Source organism: Canis aureus, chromosome 30 (genome assembly GCF_053574225.1).
Source record: "Canis aureus isolate CA01 chromosome 30, VMU_Caureus_v.1.0, whole genome shotgun sequence".
NCBI classification, from domain to species: domain Eukaryota; kingdom Metazoa; phylum Chordata; class Mammalia; order Carnivora; family Canidae; genus Canis; species Canis aureus.
Window position 1 is genome coordinate 26,720,228 of NC_135640.1, and position 22,871 is coordinate 26,743,098.

The window sequence follows — 22,871 nt, forward strand, 5'->3', positions numbered from 1 at the left end:
TTTATTTGAGAGAGAAAGAGAGCAAGCGCGAGCCAGCGCGAGGTGGGGGAGGGGGGAGGCAAGAGGAAGGGGCAGAGGAAGAGGGAGAGGGACAAGCAGATTCCCTGGTGAGCCGGAGCCTGGAAGTGGCCAGATCCCAGGACCCTGAGATCATGACCTGAGCCCAAGTTGGAGGCTTCACTGACTGAACCACTCAGGTGCCCCAAAGCTATCTTAATTGAGTTGCCAAGAACTCCTTCCCATTCTTTGTTTCTTGGCATGTGTAGTGTCTGGTCTTGTTTTTGTAGATGCAAATGGTCTCTTAGTTCTTTTAAATGTTAATTATGATGTTGTTTTCATGTGTTTACTTTCTCATCACTGAGTTCCTCTCCCTTCTCTGTTTCTTATTTGACTCTATTTTGTTTTGTTCTGGCTCTATCTTTCATAGTAGAGGCTGTCCTCTAATGTCTGGTCTTCCTTAGCTATTAAATCATATTTAAAAGTGAGGCCCCAAATGAACCAGACTGAGGAGCATGAGTATAACTTCTCAATCTGTGAGTCTCACTGTCGTGTTGCTACTATGAGATCAGTCATCCAGTTGGGGGAATCTCCACAGGCCTGTATCCACAGTTTGGAGGTTCTTGACTTATTTTGTGCCACGGCAGTCTGGTGAAGTCTTGTAGACCCTATTTTAGATTTTTAAATGCATGAAAAAAATTATAGCAAAGTATTAAAAATTAAATTTGTGAAACAATAAAATGTGCTTATTGTAATATGGGACACAGTAATAGTAATGCATCATATCATAAGCTTTAGTGTTGTATCTAATAACTATTGAAATAATAATGAGTGCAAATACTATTTCAAGATATAAGCAATGAGTAATGTGATAAAAGAAATTACCATGATTCTTATTGGTGACAAAGTCATAGGTACTGCTAATATTATAATGGTTTGTTACCTACATTCAAAAATGATAGAGATGCTAATTTTCAGAGGTTAGGGGAAACAAAAAATGAATTATTATTCTCATTCAAGTTCACAGACCCTCTGGTTAAAAATCCTATCATAGGTCTATACTTTTGCATGGATCAATTTTCTTTCAGAAGACAGTTCACCAATCTCCAACCTCAAGTATGTATGCCTGGCTGCAGGCCTTTCCAGAGCCATGCAGGGAATAAATCTCTCTTCAGTGGGAAGATTTTCCAATAATCCCTCTGATTTCAGCATAGTAACTCACCCTCCAACCTCAACTATTCTTGCTGTCTCCATAACCAGAGGCTATCTGATAAAACCTCTCTAAAAACAGACCCTAGGTTTTCTCTTGATGGAGCCAGGGTGGAGAGGGAAGATGGGAAGTCTAACTTCTCTTTTAAAAATGTTCAGTCCACACTCCAGTTTTCAGCCTCATCTTTTTGCACACTTACCTGGCAAACAACAGATCCTACAGTATCTGAGGATTCTCATAGTTTTATGGGAAAATGACTGGCTTTCTGGCTTGCTGCTTCAACAGACTCAGATCACTGCATTCTCCAGTCTAAAGGAGTTAATAGTGGTTAAACTATTTCCCAGATTTCAAAAAGTTACTTTGTTGTGTGCTGTCTTCTTTTTGTCCTTGCGATTTTTTTCTCTTAATTCCTTTACTGTCATTGCTTTGTGAGGCTTCAGGAGGAAGTTCAGATAGACATTTGCATTCAGCCTATGCTGTTTAAACAGAGCTTTGATGCATTCATAAATTCATAAGTAGCATTTTATTATGTCTGGGATTCACATTTTTTCTTTCTGTTCATAATAGCAAATCTCCTTCTCTCTGATTTAATATAAAAGTGAGACAACAAGGTTGATATGCAATGCCACTTTAAGAGAGACATCTACTTTGTGTTTTAAGGAAATCATTTCTTAAAAGAAAGTTTCTTAGACTCTCCCTAATTGTTTTTAGCATCTCTGCTTAGAATACTAGACTAAGTTTCTCAAAGTCAACAACCAGTGATGTGGACACTTTTTTCTTCTGTTGCAATGGTAAAAGTGGAGTAGTTCCTATGGGTACAACCCTACCGCAGGTAACAACTGAATTCGTGGTCAATGTAAAAAACAACTCCCCAAAGTCACTGGAGAGAAACCAAAAGCAGGGATAAACTGGAAGAGAGCCATGACTCGGAGGAAGAAGATGGGACTGGGTGAGTTTCCTGTTGATCAGACTTTTGTCCCAGTCTGATTAATTAGATTTACTAAATCTTGGATAGAAATCCTTTCAGTGTGCTAGTTTTAAGAATAAGAGGACAGAGTTTAGGACTGTCAAAGTAGATGGAAAATGAGGGAGAAAATCAAGGAAAAGAGAAACTCTGGGGCAAGGGGGAGGGGGAACGTCAAATTGTGCACATAAATTCTAAGAAAATCTCAGGATGGCATGTGAACTATGTGTGCATGTAACTGTGAGCAGCCCTGAGGCTAAAAGAATTGAAGAGAGATTTTAGCAGCTACCTACTGCAGAAGGGATAAAGACTGGGACTTGAGAGAACAAATAAACACTTGAGGAAGTAACAGAATTCAATTTCTACTATGTATTTTTCACAATGTTCAGGACACATCGCAAGTTACATAATCAAGAGGAAAGGCAATTGAAGAAACTGATCCTGAGGTGATCTAGATGCCAGAATTAGAGAACAAGAATTTTAATTTAGCTATTATAAGCATGCTCAAGGATATAAAGGAAAATATATTTGTGATGAGTGGGTAAACAAAAAATCTCAACAGAGAAATAGTAACTATAAAATAGTAACTATAACTAGTAACTATAGTTACTATAGTAACTATAAAACAAAAAATCTCAACAGAGAAATAGTAACTATAAAAACAGAGAACAAGAATTTTAATTTAGCCATTATAAGCATGCTCAAGGATATAAAGGAAAATATATTTGTGATGAGTGGGTAAACAAAAAATCTCAACAGAGAAATAGTAACTATAAAATAGTAACTATAAAATAGTCGAATGGAAATTCTAGAAATGAAAAATACAGTATCTAAAACAAAATGTCATTGGATAAGCTTAACACCATGTTGGAAATAAAAGAAGAGTCAGTGACTTGATCATGCAATCAAAATTATACAATATGGAGAAAAGGAGGGAAAAATGATAGAAAAAAATACAGTCTCAGTTATTAGTGGGACTTATCAAAAAAGCAAATACATACGGAGCTGTAGAAGATGAGGACAGAACTGGGCAAACCCAACATTTGAAGAAAGAATGGAGAAAAGTGTCCAAGATTTCACAGATTTTAAAAAGTGCAGAGAACCCTATGTGATATACGTAGAAAAAAAAAAAAACATGGAAAAGTGACAGTTAAACTAATTAAAACAAAAGATAAAAAGAATCTTAAACATTTCCAGAGAAAAAAGAGACATTACGTATACAGGACAGAAATACAAGTTTCCAATGACTTCTCAGCAGAAACACTGAAGGCCAAAGTATAGTAGAATGGCTTCTTTAAAGTATCAAATGAACACAACAAATTGCTAACCCAGCATTCTACATGGAGCAAAAATAACTTTCAGAAATAAAGGTGAAATGGAGGCATTTTCAGATGCATAAAACCAAAGATAATTCTCCAGCAGACTTTCCCTTTAAGAAAAGATAAAGAAAGCTCTTCAAATCCACGGGAAATGATTCCAGATAAAAACTCAGATCCTAATTTTAAAAATATATGTATGGGGGTGCCTGGGTGGTTCAGCTGGTTAAGCATCTAACTCTTGATTTCAGCTCAGGTCATGATCTCAGGGTCATGAGATCAAGCCTTGTATCAGGTACTGTGCTGGGCATAGTGCCTGCTTCAGATTCATTCTCTCTCTCTCTCTCTCTGTCTCTCTCTCCCTCTGCCCCTTCATGCCCTGCCCTCTCTCTCTCAATCTTTCTCAAAAAAGAAAAAGGAAAATTCATGACTATTTAAAGTGAAAATCATAGCAAGTATAGCTTATTAAACGTGAAAACTACAGCATAAATTACAGAGACTAAAAAGACCTAGAAGATTGCACTAAAACAAAACAAAATAAAAAAATTGCAAAGGGATTAAATTTTATAACAACATTAACTTTCAGTAGATTGAAAAATTAAATGTTTTTTGTAATCTGCAGAGCATCACTAAGTAACAATACAAAGAGGTAAGCAAAAAAGCCAAAGAGATAATTAAAATAGAATTCTTTTTTTTAAAGATTATTTATTTATTTATTCATGAGAGACAGAGAGAGAGGCAGAGAGACACAGGCAGAGGGAGAAGCAGGCTCCATGCAGGGAGCCTGACGTGGGACTCGATCCCAGGTCTCCAAGATCAGGCCCTGGTCTGAAGGTGGCGCTAAACCGCTGAGCCACTGGAGCTGCCCTTAAAATAGAATTCTAAAAGCAATTTCAATGAACTCAAAAATAATAGGAAAGAAGGAATAGAGGAACACAAAACAAATGGGACAAACAGATAACAAATAGTAAGTAGAGAGACCCAAATGCAATCACGTCAACAGTTCCATTAATTAGAAATTAAGTACTCCAATGAAAAGACAGGAATTGTCAGAATAGCTTAAAAAGCATGAAGTATATGCTGTCTACCTGGAAGATACTTTAAATACAAAAATTCAGTTAGATGTACCCTAAATTCTAAGATTCACTTAAAAGCAGGGAAGAAAATATATATTTTGAAATGCTAAAAGGTCAATTCATCAGGAAGACTTAATAATCAGAAATGCATTTGCACTTACAAACAAAAAGCTTCAAATGAGGCAAAAACCAGCAGTTAAAGGGAGGAATAGACAAATTCACAATTATGGTTAGGATTTTAATAACCATTATCAGCAATTAATAGAACCACAACAGCAAAAAGTCATAAAGGATACAGAGCACCTGAACAGCACTATCAACTACCTTGAATAATTGGCATTTATGGAACGTGATACCTAACAAGCATGGAATACACCTTCTTCTCAAGCACAAATGGACCGTTCACCAAAATAGGCCATATTCTGGGCCAAACTCAAATCTTAATAAACTTCACAATTTGAAATATTCCAGAGAATGCTCTCCAACCCAAACAGAACTAAGTTATAAATCAATAATAAAAGCATATTAAGAAAACCTCCAAGTATCTGGAATTCAAGAAACACACTTCTATGTAACTGATGAGCCAAGAAGGAGGAGGAGGAGGAGGAGGAGGGGGAGGAGACAAGGAAGAAGAAGAAGAGATAAAGGAAAGTAGAATAGATTTTCATGCCAGTGATTATGAAAGCTCATATCATTTATGGGATGTAACTATACAATGCTTAGAGGAAAACTGACATCTTTAAAATGGTTTTATGAGAAGAAGCAAACTTTAACATCAATGATCTATGCTTCCGACGACTTAAGAAGCTAGGGAAAAAACAACAGTGCAACATAAAATAAATAGGAAAAGATAACTAAGACTAGAAATCAATGAGTTAGAAAACAACATTGAATGTCAACAAAGCCCAAAGTTAAAAGCCCAAGGCATGAAGGGCTACACGAACTCTGGGCAAGGAGACTTTAAGTCCTCTCCAACCTAGAGGACATGACTGAGATTCAGGCCACTGTTCCTCATGTCCCTGGACCATGCTGCCCCAGAAGAAGGAGCTGCCTTCTGCACTTCCTGCTGGCTCAGTTCCCCAACCAAAGCCTTTCTGCGGGGTCTCTACCAGGATCTAAGCCCACGAGGGCTGGGACTGTGTGGCTCTCAGGACCTGGCAGATGTGGCTGCTCAATAAATATGTGGAAAGATCACCCCTGCAAATCTGTCTTCAAGAATTTTTTTTTCTTTGAAAATGTCAGTAACATTGAAAAACTCCTAGATGAGCTAGACTGATTTCATTTTTTTATTTTTATTTTTTAAATATTTTATTTATTTATTCATGAGACACACACACACACAGAGAGAGAGAGAGAGAGAGAGAGAGAGGCACAGGCCGCAGGAGAAGCAGGACCCATGGAGGGAGCCCAACGTGGGACTCGATCCTGGGTCTCCTGGATCATGCCCTGAGCTGAAGGCGGCGCTAAACCACTGAGCCATTGGGGCTGCCCTAGACTGTTTTCAAAAAAGAAAGAGAACAAGAATACAAATTAGCAATACAAATTAGCAATACTTAGAATAAAAGAAGGTTTTTCACTAAAAATCCTACAGATATTAAAGGATAAGAAGGGAATATTATGAATTTAATAAAATTAAATTTGAAGACTTGGGTGAAATGAATTTTTTAAAATATATAAGTGAAAATAGAAAATTTAAATAATCCCATAATTATTAAAAATTAAAATTAAAGTCATCATTAAAAACATTCCCCAAAATAGAACTCCAGATTCAGAGGTCGTCACTGATGAATTCCATGAGCCTTTAAAGAAGAAATAAAGCAATCTCACACAAATTCTTTCAGAAAATAAAGATGGAAAGAACATGTCCTCAGCTGTTTAAGTGACTAGGATAACCCTGAGCACAAAACTAGACATTCAAGGGAATGAAATTACAGTCCAATTTCCCTCACGAGTATAGATGCAAAAACGTGTAACGAAATCTTTACCAGATTAAAGTCGGAAATGCATACAAAGGATTAAAAAAAATTGTAACTAAGTAGAGATTCTCCCAGGAAAATAAGGGTGGTTTAAAATTTGAAAATCAGTATCATTACAAGAAAACTGAACATACAATCATTTCAATAGATGCAAGAAGTATTTGATGAAATTCAACCCACAATCTTTAGGAACAGAAGAGTTTCTTCAATCTGACAAAGAGATGAATGAAAAGAATTTCAGATGTCATATTTAATGGATGCTTCACTCTAAGTACTGGAAGAAGGCAAAGATGTAATAATTTCTATTTGATATTTCCTGGGCAATAAGGTAAGAAAAAATAGGTATATACAGATCATAAAGGAAGAAGCAGAACTTCTCTGTTTGCATATGATAATCTTTTAGATAAAAAATTCTAACTACTGGGGTGCCTGGGTGGCTCAGTCAGTTAAGCATCTGCCTTTGGCCCAGGTCATGATCCCAGGTTCCTGGAATCAAGCCCCATGTGGGGCTTTCTGCTCAACGGGGAGCCTACTTCTCTCTCTCCTTCTGTCCTGTGCTCCCCCCCACTCATGCTCTCTCTAATAAATAAATAAAATAATAAAATCTTAAAAAAAGAGAAAAAGATAAAATCTTACTGTACAAAGTAATTACTAGAGGTATTAAGTGAATTTAATGACATAGACAGGATTTATATACATACACTAATTATAGTTTTATTTTCTACCGGCAAACAGAAAACAAATTTAAAAACAATTCTATGTATTTGAGTGTTAAGAAAAAAGTTACTACTTAGGAATATATTTACAAAGGCAAGGACTGAATCATGCTTACCTGTATTTCCACAGTGATTAGCAGGGTTCTTGGCAAATAATATTTTAAAAAATTATAATATAGAAATAATATATTCAATAAAATAAAATTTAATATTTACTAAATATTTGCTGTAGCAGACATTTAAGTTAATGTCTTAAAATATTAGAGATTGTCTTCCCCCTCATCTAACTGCTATGGAATAAGAGTACCAGATCTCAAAGAACAGCATCCTCATGTCAGGGTCTACACTCTCTTCCTTCCCCACTTGGAAGGAACTGAACTGAACTTTTTTTTGCCTTCCAAAAAACTGCTGAACTGAACTGCTTTTGCCTTCCAGCCTAAGTGTGTGTACTAAAGTTGTACTTATGACCCCTGCTCATATACCATTGGCTGTAAGCTAGGCCCATGGTCACACATAGCTGCCAGGAAGGCTAGGAGATGTAGTCTTTATCCTGGACAGATATGGAGAGATTGGCTATCAGAAGACTATCAGAAGACAATTAGTGGTTTCTGGCACACCAGTCCTAACTTGGGAGATACAGTCAACAATGATTTTAATGACAATATTTTATTGTTCTTTCAGCTAAAACATTTTGAAATCATCAATGCATTTAGAATTCATTTCTAGTAACTCACTCCCTAGAACAAAGAGAAAATTCTATTCAGCTGCTATATTTATTTAACTGAGTTACGTGCAAATTATCACTTTTAATCATCAACATCCTAAAGTATGGACTTATGAGACCAACTGGTAAATGGAGAACACTTTGAAAACTAAAAGCCAACACTGACCAGGATTTATGAATTACAGGTTAAAACAGAAATCACTGAATAAGATTTATGTCTGATCAAATTATAGATTTTAGCATACTGACTCATAAATCAGTCCCTTGAATCCCAAGGGCAATAAAAGGATTTATAAATCAAAACTTATTTAGGATTTATTAGCTGAATGTCTATCATAAGAATGCAATGTTTATAAATCTCTCTTGACTTACAAAACTAAATTTATAAGCTCTTTGTAGTCAGGGTCCTTCTCTAATGACACTTCTGATGGGTATATATTGTGATGTATGCTGGCAATACTTAGGAGACATTGATTAATGACAGTATCAGAAGGAAAGATAATTTTATTAAAATTGCTTAACATTTAAATAAATTTTGACGGTTAGCTTTATAATTAAAACGCAGCATCTATTTATACATTTTTAATATTATAGATAGGAGTTTAAATATTCAAAGAATAAAATAAATTATAATTTGAATACAAAATGACATGAAAAGAATAATTTAGCTAAATGGCAAAGCCATTTCAGAACAAGTTAGATGTTTCAGAAAAACATTTATTTTTTTTTATTTTTTATTTTTTTAAATTTCTTTTTTATTTATTTATTTATGATAGTCACACACACAGAGAGAGAGAGAGAGGCAGAGACACAGGCAGAGAGAGAAGCAGGCTCCATGCACCGGGAGCCCGACGTGGGATTCGATCCCGGATCTCCAGGATCACGCTCTGGGCCAAAGGCAGGCGCCAAACCGCTGTGCCACCCAGGGATCCCCAGAAAAACATTTAAAACAAAAGTTCTGGGACGCCTGGGTGGCTCAGCGGTTGAGTGCCTGCCTTTGGCCCAAGGCGTGATCCTGGAGCCCTGGGATCGAGTCCCACATCGGGTTCCTTGCATGGAGCCTGCTTCTCCCTCTGCCTGTGTCTCTCTCTCTCTCTCTCTCTCTCTCTCTGTGTGTGTGTGTCTCTCATGAGCAAATAAATAAAATCTTAAAAAAAAAAATAAAACAAAAGTTCTGTACTATAAATCCTAGTCTGTGTTTAATTCCTAATTCGGCAAATAATTCTATGTTAAAATTATATATTTTATTACAGATATAAGATATTTGTACTATTTCCAAATATTTTACTTTTAAAGTTCTGTTTCCTCATTTATCATATCCTGTTTGGGGTTTCCAAATTTGCCTTCTACCTGGTAAAATGATATTCAAGGTAGTCACATAGGTGGAGCACCTTAGAGAAGTGGTTAAGGCTCTAAGTCTTAATATCTCTCAGGTCATGATCTTCTGATCTTTGGGGTCTTGAGACTGAGCCCCACGGCAGTACACTCAGCTCAGAGTCTGCTTGTACCTCTTCCTCTATGTTTCCCTGTACTTGTGCTCTCTCTTGCTCTCTCTCTCCAATAAATAAAGAAACTATTTTTTAAAATTACAATAAAAAATTCACATAGCTGCCTTCTTCACTTGGTTTTATTTCTCTGCTTGAATATCACATCCTTTGGGCCCCTTATCTGTTTATCCCCAACTATCTAGTGTAAAGTATCACCCACATCACTCTCTGTCATGCTGATTGATTGATTCATAGAAAGATATCAAGAAGCAAATGGAAGTCTAATTCCAAGATAGCAAAGTTAATGAATGATATAGCACAAGTGAACAGTTACATGGTGAAGTTTCTACCTTCTGGTTAACTCGATATTCCTAATGAAGTTAAAGATGGTTTACCTTATTCACTTTTCAATAATGGAAGTTTAAACAGATAATATCAAGTAATTTACATAAGTGCAGGCATTAGGTGTTTTCTTAGGTGTGACATGGCCCTTGCTACTCTCAGATATTAGAGATTTCTAAAACAGAAAACAAAACAAACCAGCAAGAAATTGTAACTATTAAAAAAACATGCAAGTTCAGTAAATATATTAAGAAAATTGTGATCTACTTAGTTCTTAACTTCAGGAAAAGGATATTTTTTCTATGGGCTTTAGTTCTCTTGATTTTTCTTAAAATGTAGTTTTAAAAATATAATACAACATTTTTGAAATAAAATAAAAAATAAAAAAATCACTTTAAGAAATCACTTCCTGGGGTGCCTGGGTGGCTCAGTTGAGCATCAGACTCTAGGTCTTTTGGCTCAGGTCATGATCTCAGAGTTCTGGGATCAGCCTGAGTCAGGCTCTGTGCTCAGTGGGGAGTCTGCTTGAAGTTCTCTCTCTCCTTCTGCACCCTCAGCACCCCCCTAAAATAAATAAATAAATACCTAAAAAATACCACTTCATATTATTGAACAGGTCTGGTTAAATATATTCCCCCCTCTATCCCAAAGTCCAATAATTGTATTGATAATAATAATAATAATAATAATAATAATAATAAAATAGCAACTGATATTTCTGCTATAACATGACATGTATTCCTGAGGGAAAAACCAATTTCTACAATATCATGAATTAAAAATTAAAAATAATAGGACTTATGGGAAAAACGGAGTACAGACAGACTAGTTAATCAAAACCAGTAGTAGGTCAGTGTTTTCTAGAGTCTGAAGCTTGCAAAATTTTGAAGATCCGTTTAAAGAAAAGACATTTGATTAACTGCCTGACACAACTCAGCAGAATAAATTCCTATCCTATATGTTTTACTACATTTTCTGTCTGATAATTCTTTGAGTTCCTCTTCACATGACAATAATTTTGCAATATATTTTCCTACACAAAGAGAAAGATAATTCAGTCTTTCCTCTAGCATAATGAAAGGGGCTGTTTGATCATTTGGGGGAGCCATTCTTATGTAGGAATAACTATCAATAGCTTAATTATATATGGAAGTGACTATGAACCACATAAATATATATACTAACCTTAGACAAAATATAGCCCCAATTCCACTTATCCCCAGCTGGGTCCCTAAAATGGTGCAGCCATTCCAAATCCCCTGGGGGAGAAGTAATTGAAATGGAAAGAGATTGTAGTCTTCAAAGAAACAGTCAGAATATCTTACTTTGCCATTGTTACAAAAATGTACTCTCTTAGATGAAATGAAGGGGCCCATAGAATAAAAGGATAGCTTCATTAATGCCAAATGGATTCTACTGAGTTTAGAGTGGCAACAATAATGGATGCTCAGGAAATAAGTTGCCCAGCTCAGGGACGAAGTTCACTGTGGCCTAAGGCTGCCTCAGAGGATATTAAAAAGGCACAAAAATAATCAGGAGGAAATGCCAGCTTCCCAGCACTGAAACAATGCAGATGGAAGTGCTATCTGCCAGAAGTCAAGAGCTGAGCAAGGCTGAGGGTACATTTTTCTGGTAGGGAGCCCCATGTACAAGCACTCATTTTTATGTTCCTTAAAACTGAGCAAGAAAGGGTCCGGCCTGTGCAACAATTAAACTAAGGGCTTTTATCCTTTCCTGGTGAAGATTGTATTTATATTCCTACCTTTTTGATTCTCTTTGCCAAGGAAAAATGTTTCAACCAACACAGCTTCCCTATTATACTAATACCATTCCCTGCTTGGCCCATTATCTGTGAGATAACTTAGAATAATGGAGAAGAATAGATGGTAGCTAAAAATTACTGAGCACTAGCTGTTGTTCTCAGTGATTCATAAATTAATACTAATTTATTCTTCGTAGTCACCCATGAGACAGATTCTAATGTGATCACCATTTTACAACCCTACTTTTGGTGTAGGTAAATGCTTTGCAAATATGACGGTTGTGGACTTACCAATAAGTCATGGGTCGCCCCCTTCTATTCAGTTACTTTGATCAAACATAAATAAATTTTTATAGCCCTTTATTTTCACTCCTCCTGAATACATTTACCATAGTAATTTGAAATCAGTCTTTATGTAAGTTTATAGAAAGGTAAAGAAGCTATAGTTCATTATATGATAGTTTGATTCTATTTCTAAATTTGATAATTAAACAGGATAATAGGGAGTCCAAAATGAAATGTGTTTTGGTATAGTTAATTTAGACCAGGGTAGCCCAAAGGCTATTCGTTGCTCAATAAAAATATAGATTTCTGGCTTCATTTTGGACCTACTGAACCCGAATTTCTTGATTAGGTCCTGGGGAAATGTATTTTTAGCAAGCACTCTTAGGTGATTCTCATGCATACTGAAGTCTAGGAACCTTTGATTTAAACTAATGTAAACACTGTGAAACTTCTACTTTCCTATGAACAGACATAATTAATGTCTGGTATTTACAACTGTAAGACATTTAAAAGCTTGGATGTGATATAAGAAACAAAATAAATATATTTTAGATTCCTGTATGCTAGTATATAGGCTTAAAAGTATTATTTGAAATGATGCAGTACAGCAAAAAAAAAAAAAAAAAAAAAAAAAGCCCCACAAAGTTTTGCAGATCTTTAAATCATACCATCGATTAATTGAAACACCTGGAGGTTAGTCTTCCTAATAGCATAATTTGAAAAGCAGAACAGATTTTGCTGGCTTTGGATAAATCATTTCAGGATAAGCTCTTTTCCCTCATGAACTACTTTCTGCACCAAGAAAGGAATGAATTTTGGGATATTGCAGTTCTTTGTGAAATCGCCTTTCTCACAAATATTTAGATTAGAAGAAAAAAAGATCATTCTTCTAAATAGTTTAATGGATTTTTTTAAATGTATGCACCTAGTTAGGAAAGTCTGCCAGTGATTAGATTCTTGGTTTTAATATTATATTCTTTTCTCTTCCAAAATTCTCTCCCACATTTCATGAAATAATATATTTCTCTTAATAAACTTAAGTTGAGGGACGCCTAGTTGGCTCAGCGGTCAAGTGTCTGCCTTTAACTCAGGTTGTGATCTGGGAGTCCCAGGATCGAGTCCCACGTGGAGCTCTCTGCATGGAGCCTGCTTCTCCCTCTGCCGGTTTCTCTGCCTCTCTCTGTGTCTCTCATGAAAAAATAAATGAAAATCTTTCAAAAAATAAACCTAAGTTGAAATTAACTATTTTAGTCATTTTTATGACAAAAGTTAAATATCAACACTCTTAATTTTCTGTTGCTTGTGTCTTTGTCTTCATTCTGTGTCACTTTCAGGACACACTCTCCATCCAGTACGTTAATATTTCTACCATCACTGCAACGGGTTTTTGGTGCACTACAAAAAAGCATGTGTAGGCTATCTCCTTAAATATCTCATTTCCCAGTTGAGGTATTTACATATAAAAATGCCACGATTGTCAAGTTTTAGATTGGTTTAGAAGGAAAATAAATCTAAGCTTCCATGGTATTATCTGCAATTCACTGACATGACTCATAATTAAAAATAAAGAAGAAAAAGAATGGGAAAATGCAAGTAATTTCATTTAACCCTCTATGTAAATCAACATGCACACATTCTCCTGTTGTAAGATATATTTCAACAAATAAAATTAGTTTTTTATTTGCTCTTTATAGACACCAAATGTCAAAATTTTGAATTTCTCCTTTTAATTGCTTCATCTTCTTGATTGACAGTTTTCTTCTTATTCAATATCACTTTTTATCTCTGGTAACATTTTCTGCTCTGGACTTTGTCTTATATTAACATAGCTACTCTAGCTTTCTTTTTGGTTAATGTTTGCATGGTGTATTTTTTTCCTATCCCTTTACTATTTTTTTTCTTTTCATGGCTTGATAGCTCATTTTTTTCCTTCCTCCCCAGCTTTATTAAGGTATAATTAATTTAAAATTTTGTATATATAGAGTATACGACTTGATTATTCATTGCACGCATACATTGTAAAATAATCATGACAATCAAGGTAGTTAGCATACTCATCACCTCACAGTTACCTATTTTCCCCCATTGTGTGTTAAGAAAAATTTAATATCTCTGCTCTTAGCAAATTTCAATTACACAATGTAGTACAGCTAACTATAGTCGCATTGTTTTACTTTAAATCTCCAGAACTTATTCATCTTACGTAACTAAAACTTTGTACCTCTTAACCAACATCTCCCCATTTTTCCCTCCTCCCACCCTTTTAACCTATTTATATCCTTGTAGTTGAAGTGAGTATCATGTGGATAGGAAAAATTTCTGTCGGTTAAGAACAATCCATTCTCTGTCCTTTAGTTGATGAGTCTTGACCGCTAATATAATCATTAATATGTTTGGTCTGTCATTTATTATTTACTTTCTGTTTGATTTCTTTGTGTTTCATTCCCCTCATCATTCCCCTTCCCTGCCTGCCTTTAGCTACATTGTACTGTAGGTTTTTCAGGATTTTTTTTTTTTTGTGGTTGTGTATTTGTTTTTTATTTTTCTTTTTAGTGAATGCTCTAAGGATCACAGAACACATACATCTCATCATTACAGAGAATCACTTTTATACCATCTTAGAGATCTCTTTACTTTTTCTTCTTTATGGAGGTATGTATCACATCAACCTCAACTGAAAACACTAACATAATTTATATGTTTCTACACCCAACAGTCTAACATATTTTAAAGAACTCAAAGGGGGAAAGGGGGCTATTATATTTACACAAATATATGCCAATTTTGTACTCTTCTTTCCTTCCTGATATTACAGATCTCTTTTTGGCATCATTTGCCTTCTTTCTGAAAAATTTCTTTAGCAATCCTTTAGATCAATAGATCAAGCCTGCTTGCTAAATATTTTCTTAGTTTTTTTTTTTTTTTTTTTGGTTTGAGAATGTCTTTTTTTCCACTGTTATTCCTGAAGGATATTCTTGCTGGTTATAGAAGTCTGGACTACCCATTCTTTTCTTTCACCACAAAAACAATGTGCCACGCCTCTGTCCAGTTTCTGATGACAAATGTGGGCTCATTCAAGTCATAGCTTTTCAGTGGGTGATCTGTTGCTTATTTTTAGCTGCTTCCAAGATGTTTTTCTTTCGTTCCCAGTAGTTGATTATGATGTGTCTGGGTATGGAAATCTTTAAGTCGATCCTTTGGGGAGTTTATTGAACTTCTTGCATTTAGTTTCTCTCTGCCAAACTTGTGAAGTTTTAAGTGGTTTCTCCTCTCTTATGGGTCTTGGTGACATCAAAGCTAGACTTTTCCCTGAGGCTTACTCCTTCTTTCTTTCTTTCCTTCCTTCCTTCCTTCCTTCCTTCCTTCCTCTTTTTTCTCTTTCTTTTTTCTTTCTTTCTTTCTTTTTCTTTCTTTCTTTCTTTCTTTCTTTCTTTCTTTCTTTCTTTCTTTCTTTCTTCCTTCCTTCCTTCCTTCCTTCCTTCCTTCCTTCCTTTCTTTCTTTCTTTCTTTCTTTCTTTCTTTCTTTTCTTCTCTTCAATATTTTTTCTCTGTTGTTCAGACTGAATAATCTCTATTGCTGTGTCCCCAAGTTCATTCATTCTTTATGTCTATTCTGCTATTGAGCCCATCCAGTGAATGTTTTTTAAACCTTAGTTACTATATTTCTCCTTCTGAAATTTCAGTTCTTCATATTTTGTTTTGGTCTTTTCACTAATTTCAAGTGGTGTCTGCCTTTACTTTTGAGGTCATTTTTCCTAATAGCTGCTTTAGAAGCACTGTCAGTTAATTCTAACATCTCTGTTGCTTGATGATTGTGTTTGCCTTTGAGTTGAGATACCTTGTTTTTTTTTGTATGCTGGGTGATTTTGAATTGTATCCTGGGCTTTGAGTATTATGTTATGAGGTTTTTGAGTTTTGTTTAAGTGGATGGGGAATTTTGAAATTTTTGTTTTAGCAGGCAATCAACCAGGTTCAATTTAGACCACAAGCTCCAGTCAGACCGGTGGTTGTGGTTTTAATGTCAGTTCCATTTTCAGAGCCTTTGCAATCAGGTTTGGAGCTGAGCCATGTGTGTACCACCCAACTGCCAATCTGGGAACTAGATAGCTGCCTATCCTGTATTCACTTCTCGAGTTCTTTGTATACTCTTTAGTGTCGGGCCATGCATATGCAACTTGAGATGAGCCCAGGAAGTCACAAAGAACCTTATAGGTCACCATCTTGAGCTCTTCTATCATGAAGATCACACTAGTTATTCTTTCTTTCTCTTTCTCTCCCTCTCTCTTTCTCTTTTCCATTCTTTATATGTAATGCTTCATGAATTTGCATGTCATCCTTGTTCAGAGGCCATGCTAATCTTCTCTGTATCATTCCAATTTCTGCATTTGTGCTGCCAAAGTGAGCACCAAGATCTCACTAATACTTTCTGGTTCCTTGGAATAACACTTTTCATTCTTTGTTCAGAAAAATGGACTTTATTTACTTTGTTTTTTGCATACTTCAAAAATGGGCTCATATCCGGAGTTAAACAATAACAAGGAGGATAAAGACAGAAAAAAGCAACAGTGAGGATTCACCCCATCCTGGCATTATATCATTCTGATCAGAAAAGAAGATTCCTCACTCAGAATTTTAGGCTTCTGACATTGTCACTGCCACTGCTATAGCAACCAAAAGATCACTTGAGAGCTATCCAAGAGAACAGAGAAAAGAAAAAATATCTGGAGTATTTTCCCCACTGTCTTCCAGGATGAAGAGACCTTGTTTACTTAGCTAGAGCTAGAGAGATTCTCCTATATCTCTCTGTGTCCATATCCCGAAGCCTACTTATGTGTTCTGGGCTATGTGAAGTCCAGAGTAGAGTAAACAGAGGGCGAAAAAATGGATAAGCTCTTGGCTAGTTAGGCAGTACTTTGAATTTTGGTCTTTTCCCCAATATGCTTGCTACTGTTTATTTTCTGTATACCTGAAATAGCTGCCTCGAGCAATCCACTCGATTCTATAGCTGCATTCAGTAGGAGGTAGAGAGTGGAGCATGCTTTCTCTGTCTTATCCAGAACTGGAGCCAATCCTCGCAATGAAAGGTAATGAGACAAAAACGATTTTACCACAAACACTGAACAAAATATACAGCATGTACAATAAACTGGCTGTTTAAAGCCAACAAACTGAGTGAAAAGAAATTTATTTTAGAATTGATAGACCTCAGCTGATCCTTGCTATGATCAATGACTTTTTATTCAGCATGCCATCTGCCATTTTTTTGCTACCACTGAAAATATTTTCAATCTGGCGATTGTTGCAAAATGTAGGTTATGTATAATATCATCAGAGGCAAATCATTGCCTTTTTTATTCTTATAAGCACTGACTTACACTGAGAAAACTGCTGATTAAGACAGTTTTTAAAAGACCTAATCAGGGCATTTCTAAATTTTTACGTGCAATGGCACACTCGAGTCTATAGAATACTGTGATCACTCTGTTGAAATGGCCAGTGGTTAGAAAGTGGTTTTGTGCATTAATTACTGACATATCATCAATGGAGATGAACCAGCCTTATGTACAATATGTATTTCCACAAAATTGAGAATCAAATACATTTTGAAAGGGGAACTCATTGGAGTTCTATAACGAATTGTTTAGTAAATGGAATCATTGCCTCTTTGATATTTGTTCTTACACGTGTAATTTTTTAAAAATAAATCCAGTTTATATAGTTTTACTTAGACTTGTTTATCTCATTTTTGAATTGGCTTCTCTAATCCATAGGTCAGCCTAGGGCAACATGGCAGATTTGTCTATTTAATGTCCATGACTTTCTGGGCTGTATTATGCTTTTAGCAATTGTTGGGCAGCAGAACACAGTACTTAATTAGCTGCTTCTGCAGTTATTAGACTGCAGTCACATTTGATTAAAAAGATCATTTCTTTTACTCAAGGCTGAAGGTACTCTCCTGAAGAGAGAAGCCCATGTTTTGGCCAGAGGACCAGGGAGGATCTTGCACCCAAAGTGTCACTTGCTCTTTAGGTCCATCATGGATTTCTGAATAACCTTGGAGAAGTCACTTTGCTCCCCATCTGTTTCCTCTTTTCTAGAACTCCAGACATTTCCAAAACCCAGTGTTTTCATTAGTGCCAAGGAAAATGTGCAGCGCTCTTGTAAATGCTTTTATGAACAAATATATTCTTTAGCCAAATTTTGAGAAGTGGGCAGGTTGTTACTACTATTCCCTTTTTACAACTGATGAATTGAGGGCTCAGTGGTATTAGAAGATAAAGTTGACACAGCATAAAAGAAAAACTCAAATGTACTTTTTGTGAATCCAAACACTCTCGGTCTTTCCTCTATGATTTCCTATCACTAAGACTACTATTAGTTAATAATAGAATCACAAAGAATTGGGTTTTTTTTTGTTTAATTCTACCTGGCAAAGGGCAAAGAAGTCTATTTACTTAATGTAAGGGTGGGTACTGCTTGAGATTGCAATCACCAAGTGGAGTTTTCACCATTTACTGGATAAATTTAAATTCAAGTACTTCGGTGAGTGTAACACTTTAGAGGTTGATCTTATATTATTCCTGGTGTCTGACAGAAAAAAAATGTATCAGTGCTGTGCAGGTGGTTATTTGCAACCCGAGACAGCACTTACTTTTTGCAAAATGCAGTAAAGGAGATAGGGTTCTGCTCACCTTTTTAACAGCATGAATTCATACAGAGTATGTTTAAGGTAATTTGTCCTGATTTTCTCTATTTTTGGCAGATTTGTGCAGCAGTATGAAAAAGCACTCTTCCTGTTACCTGTAAGAGATTTCTTCTTCCTCTTTCCTTAAAAGTGAATATTGAAACTCCAAATTCCTTTTGTCTCTGAGTTACTATGGGTTAAATAGTTAAGGCTTTCAACCGTGGCACTTTCAGATGGAATCCTATTACACTTTATGAGGTTATTATTGTCCTCTGAAATTTTCATTAGTTATGGGTGTGTTCATCCTAACATTTTGTAGTTGGGAGATAGCTGAAAGACACTGTTCTGGCCGGTAGCTGTCCCCCAATCCCCCAGAATTCTCCCAATATAGTGCAATAAAAATCACTGTGTGTGCATAATTCTTCTTTCCTCAATTTTATCAACAAAATGTTTTATTTCCAAAAATTATGCAAGTGAATACAGCTGCACAGGAGGCCGTTCCCTTAATAATCATAGGCTGGCAGATCACACAGCATCACTGAAGGAGCATGTTCACTGCAGAAATGTGACAAGAGGTTAAATCATTATAATCAAATCGGTCTTTGAAGTCGAATTCCTCTGATCTGATTATAATTTATCCTAAACAGGGTGACTGGAAAGTGATGACTGGCTACATCGAGACCACGACATAAGTAATACCTGATTCATACTCCATGAAAAGAGATTTCTCTGAAATCAACATTTTCCAATTATGATTTGATTTGTGTAAGCAAATATTTATCCAGGTGATACAAATTTAGGTAGAACCCACAAAAGCTCAGGTTTTTCATGAGTAAATGGAGGATTGACCTGCCCTGAATTAATCCATTATGGATCAGACGGTTGGTTCTGCCCTATGCCTTCAATGCCAAATTGTTACACTGGCTTCTTGTCCTCTCAGGGTATGGGAGGGTGGCTGGGCAAATAATTTAGAAGCTTGAATAAAGTGATAAATAATAACAGAGTCGAGAAAGAATAATGTTATGGCAGCATAAGGGAGGGAATTTAATCCAGATATTGAAAGTAAAATAAGAGGACGCCTGGGTGGCTCAGTGGTTGGGTGTCTGCCTTTGGCTTAGGGTGTGATCTCAGAGTGCTGGGATCAAGTCCCGCATCGGGCTCCCTGCATGGAGCCTGCTTCTCCTCCCTCTGCCTACATCTCTGCCTCTCTGTCTGTGTCTCGTGAATAAACAAAATTTAAAAAGTAAATAAAAACAATAATAAATGTAAAAAAAGGGCTTCCCCCCAAATATGATGATTAGGTCTTCATAAGGCCTGACAGCAATGAATAGTTTCTATTCATCCCTTTTAAAATCTTCAGATCAGGAGCCAGTGGGGAGAGGCAGAAAGAGGTCAAGCACACAGTTTTAAGTGCCAGCTCATTACATGGTAGCTGTATAAAATTAGACAAATTACTTAGCTCTGAGCCCTAACTTCCTCATCTGTACAGACAGGAATAATAATACCTTGGTCATGACGGCTATTCTGAAGATTGATAAACTAATATATTTTTAAGCATGTGGAACAGAGAACATTAAATAAACGGTAATTCCTTTCATTCTGATAATACTTGTCACCACCAAGCACAGTCTCTCTTACAATACCAAACTTGGGTTTCTATCTAATTAAGATAACCCGTGAAACCTGGGATATATGATGAGATTGAGTCGGTTTGGCTTGGCACAATTCGAGTAAATAAAGACGGATCGGCATATAAATTGCTTTCTGATGACAACACATTCCATTCAGAATGAACTGAAATATCACGAATCCTGTCTTTTTAGATGATATAAAACACAAAAAGCACATAGAAGAAAATAAAGGCATTTACTGTCACCACCACAGGAGGTATATTCAGGCTGATTAGTGAAGAACAGATCAATTTTCACAGAGGCGCAGAAATTTTGAAGGGATAGAAAATACTTTAAGAGAGGCTGAAATACATGTAGAACGCTTTTCAAAAGGCTGATTAAATATAGAAAGGGAAGGAATCACAGTGTCTTTCCAAATTTCCCTGAGGCTCCACGGTTGGCTTGCTGTTCTCTTTCATACACCTCTCTTCTACACCTTTTTCAACAGACACCTCTAGGCTTTGTACTCTCAAATCTATATGTGAGTGCTCCAGGCTTCCCACCGAGTTCAGATTAGTACATTTCACCAGTTGAAGGCCCACTGAATCTAGCCTATAGGCTATAAAGCCTATTACCACTGCTCCACCGCTCCTCCGCCACTCAACAAAATTAAAAATGGAATTAATTCCCCTTTCTGTACCTTCTTGAATATTTCCTATTAGTTCCCAGCACATCATCCACCCCAATCATCCAAAGTGGAAGCTCCAGAATTAAATTTGGGCTTGTTCCTTTCTTTTAGCCCCAATCTTAGCCCCACATTCCATCTCTCCTACCATTTCATCCTGTAGAATAGGACACTGTCACATAGCAACCAGCCTCCTCTACCCAGGTGTGCTCTGAGGATGGGCCACATAGCCATCCACTGGGAGTTTGTTAAAATTGCAGAATTTCAGGTCCCACCCCACACTTACTGAACCAGAATGTGAATGTTAACAAGATGCTGTGATACTTATAATAAGGAATATGCATTTGGTCTTCATTTTATTTCTGGCACAGAGTTCCTAAAATCCTTAAACTTTCCTAAAGGTGTCTTTTGTTACATTGATGAGGTGACTTTCAAAAAACACTTGAGGATAGGGGCTGGTTGCCAGGGGAATCAATCATGTGATTAGAAGTTTAGAACTTTCGGTACCACCCAACAACCTCTGGGGAGAGGGGTGGAGCTGGAGATTGAGTTCAATCATCCCTATGCAATGAAGCTCCCATAAAAACCCAAAAGGACAGTTTGGAGAGCTCCCAGGTTGGAGAACATGCAGAGATTTGGGGAGAGTGGAGTGCTAGGGGGGAAAAGGAAGCTCTGAGTCCTTTCCCCCTGCCTTGCCCTATGCATCTCTTCTATCTGGCTGTTCCTGAGTTATATCTTTTTATAATAAAATAAGTAAAATGTATCTCTGTTCTGTGAGCCACTCCAGCAAATTAATCAAACCAAGGAAGAGGTCTTGGAACCTCCAGTCTATACCTTGGTCAGAAGCACAGGTAACAACCTGAACTTGCCATTGATGGCTGAAGTGGAAAGGGGTCTTAGAGGACTAAGGCTTTAACCTATGGGATCTGATGGTGTTTCCACATAGGGTCAGAATTCAGATAATCGCTTAGTAGTGTTGGAAAACCCACACAATGGAGTTGATCTCAGAATCATAGGTATCCAGATAATTCCATTACAACCATCATCAGATTTCCATTGCTTCCTTCTTTTTTAATGAAATATTTTCAAATATATAAGAATGACAGATAATAATATAAAACACCCACATACTCCCCACCCAGACTCACTTCATATTAATAATGTATATTTGCTTCAGTTTTTATTTTTTTTAGTAATAACATGCTAGACTTGAAGCCCTCCTCCCTGTTCTTCTCCCTAGGTGACCAACTTGTCCCAGCTTGCCAAGGACCGTTCCCATTGTGGTAGTGAAAATCCTGCATTCTACAAAACCCCTCAGTCCTGGGGAACCATAAAATTCATGTATACCCTTCTCTGCCTCAGATAATTACACATTTACCACATACCCATGTGGTTTAGAGTAATGCACAGAATTATCTTATATGTTTAACTTTACATGAATTGCACGTTTTGCACGTTCTGTTTCTGTTAGCTCTTTCTCACACAGCATTACTAGTTTTGAGATTTACTATAATAAGACATTAACATGCACCAATTTATTGTAATAGCTGTATCCCATTCCATTGTATGAATATATTCTATGTATCCATTTTCTTCTGATGGAAATTTAGGTTGCTTCCAATGTTTTGCTAATTTAACATATTTGCCAATAATACAAATATCACCCTTTGCAGATTTGGGGATTTTGTAGGGAAAATATGTGTCAGAGGAATTGCTCAATCCCGAAGTATGTCCATCTTCATCTTGACTGCACATGGTCAAACTGCTCCCCAAGTGTTGATAATAGTTTATGTTCTTCCACCAGCAGTATGAGTTCCCTTCACCTTGGATCACATGGCTCAGTACTATCTGACATACGAGCACTGCCAGCCTGACAGGTGGGAGATGGTATTTTAGTTCCCTGCTTTAGCTAGCCAGGTGGAGCATCTTCCATATGTTTATTGCCCTTCCACTTTTCTGCTCTATTACCTTTTTTGTATACACACATTACCCATTTCCCTATTGAGCATTCTGGATATTAATCTTTTGTGAGTCAT

General features: G+C 36.4%; 1 protein-coding gene, 1 long non-coding RNA gene and 1 other non-coding gene across 8 annotated transcripts in view; 1 reads left to right on the plus strand and 2 right to left on the minus strand.

Moving 5' to 3' along the window:
• The window catches only part of LOC144301802 (uncharacterized), a 467,418-nt gene that overhangs the window by 343,477 nt on the left and 101,070 nt on the right, over positions 1-22,871 (plus strand). The window lies entirely within an intron of this gene.
• CYYR1 (cysteine and tyrosine rich 1) overlaps positions 1-22,871 on the minus strand; it is a 106,235-nt gene that overhangs the window by 70,486 nt on the left and 12,878 nt on the right. The gene's annotated exons all lie outside the window — the stretch shown is intronic.
• On the minus strand, positions 16,155-16,261 carry LOC144302114 (U6 spliceosomal RNA). Its single transcript, XR_013368990.1, has one exon. It is a non-coding gene; the product is annotated as a U6 spliceosomal RNA (small nuclear RNA).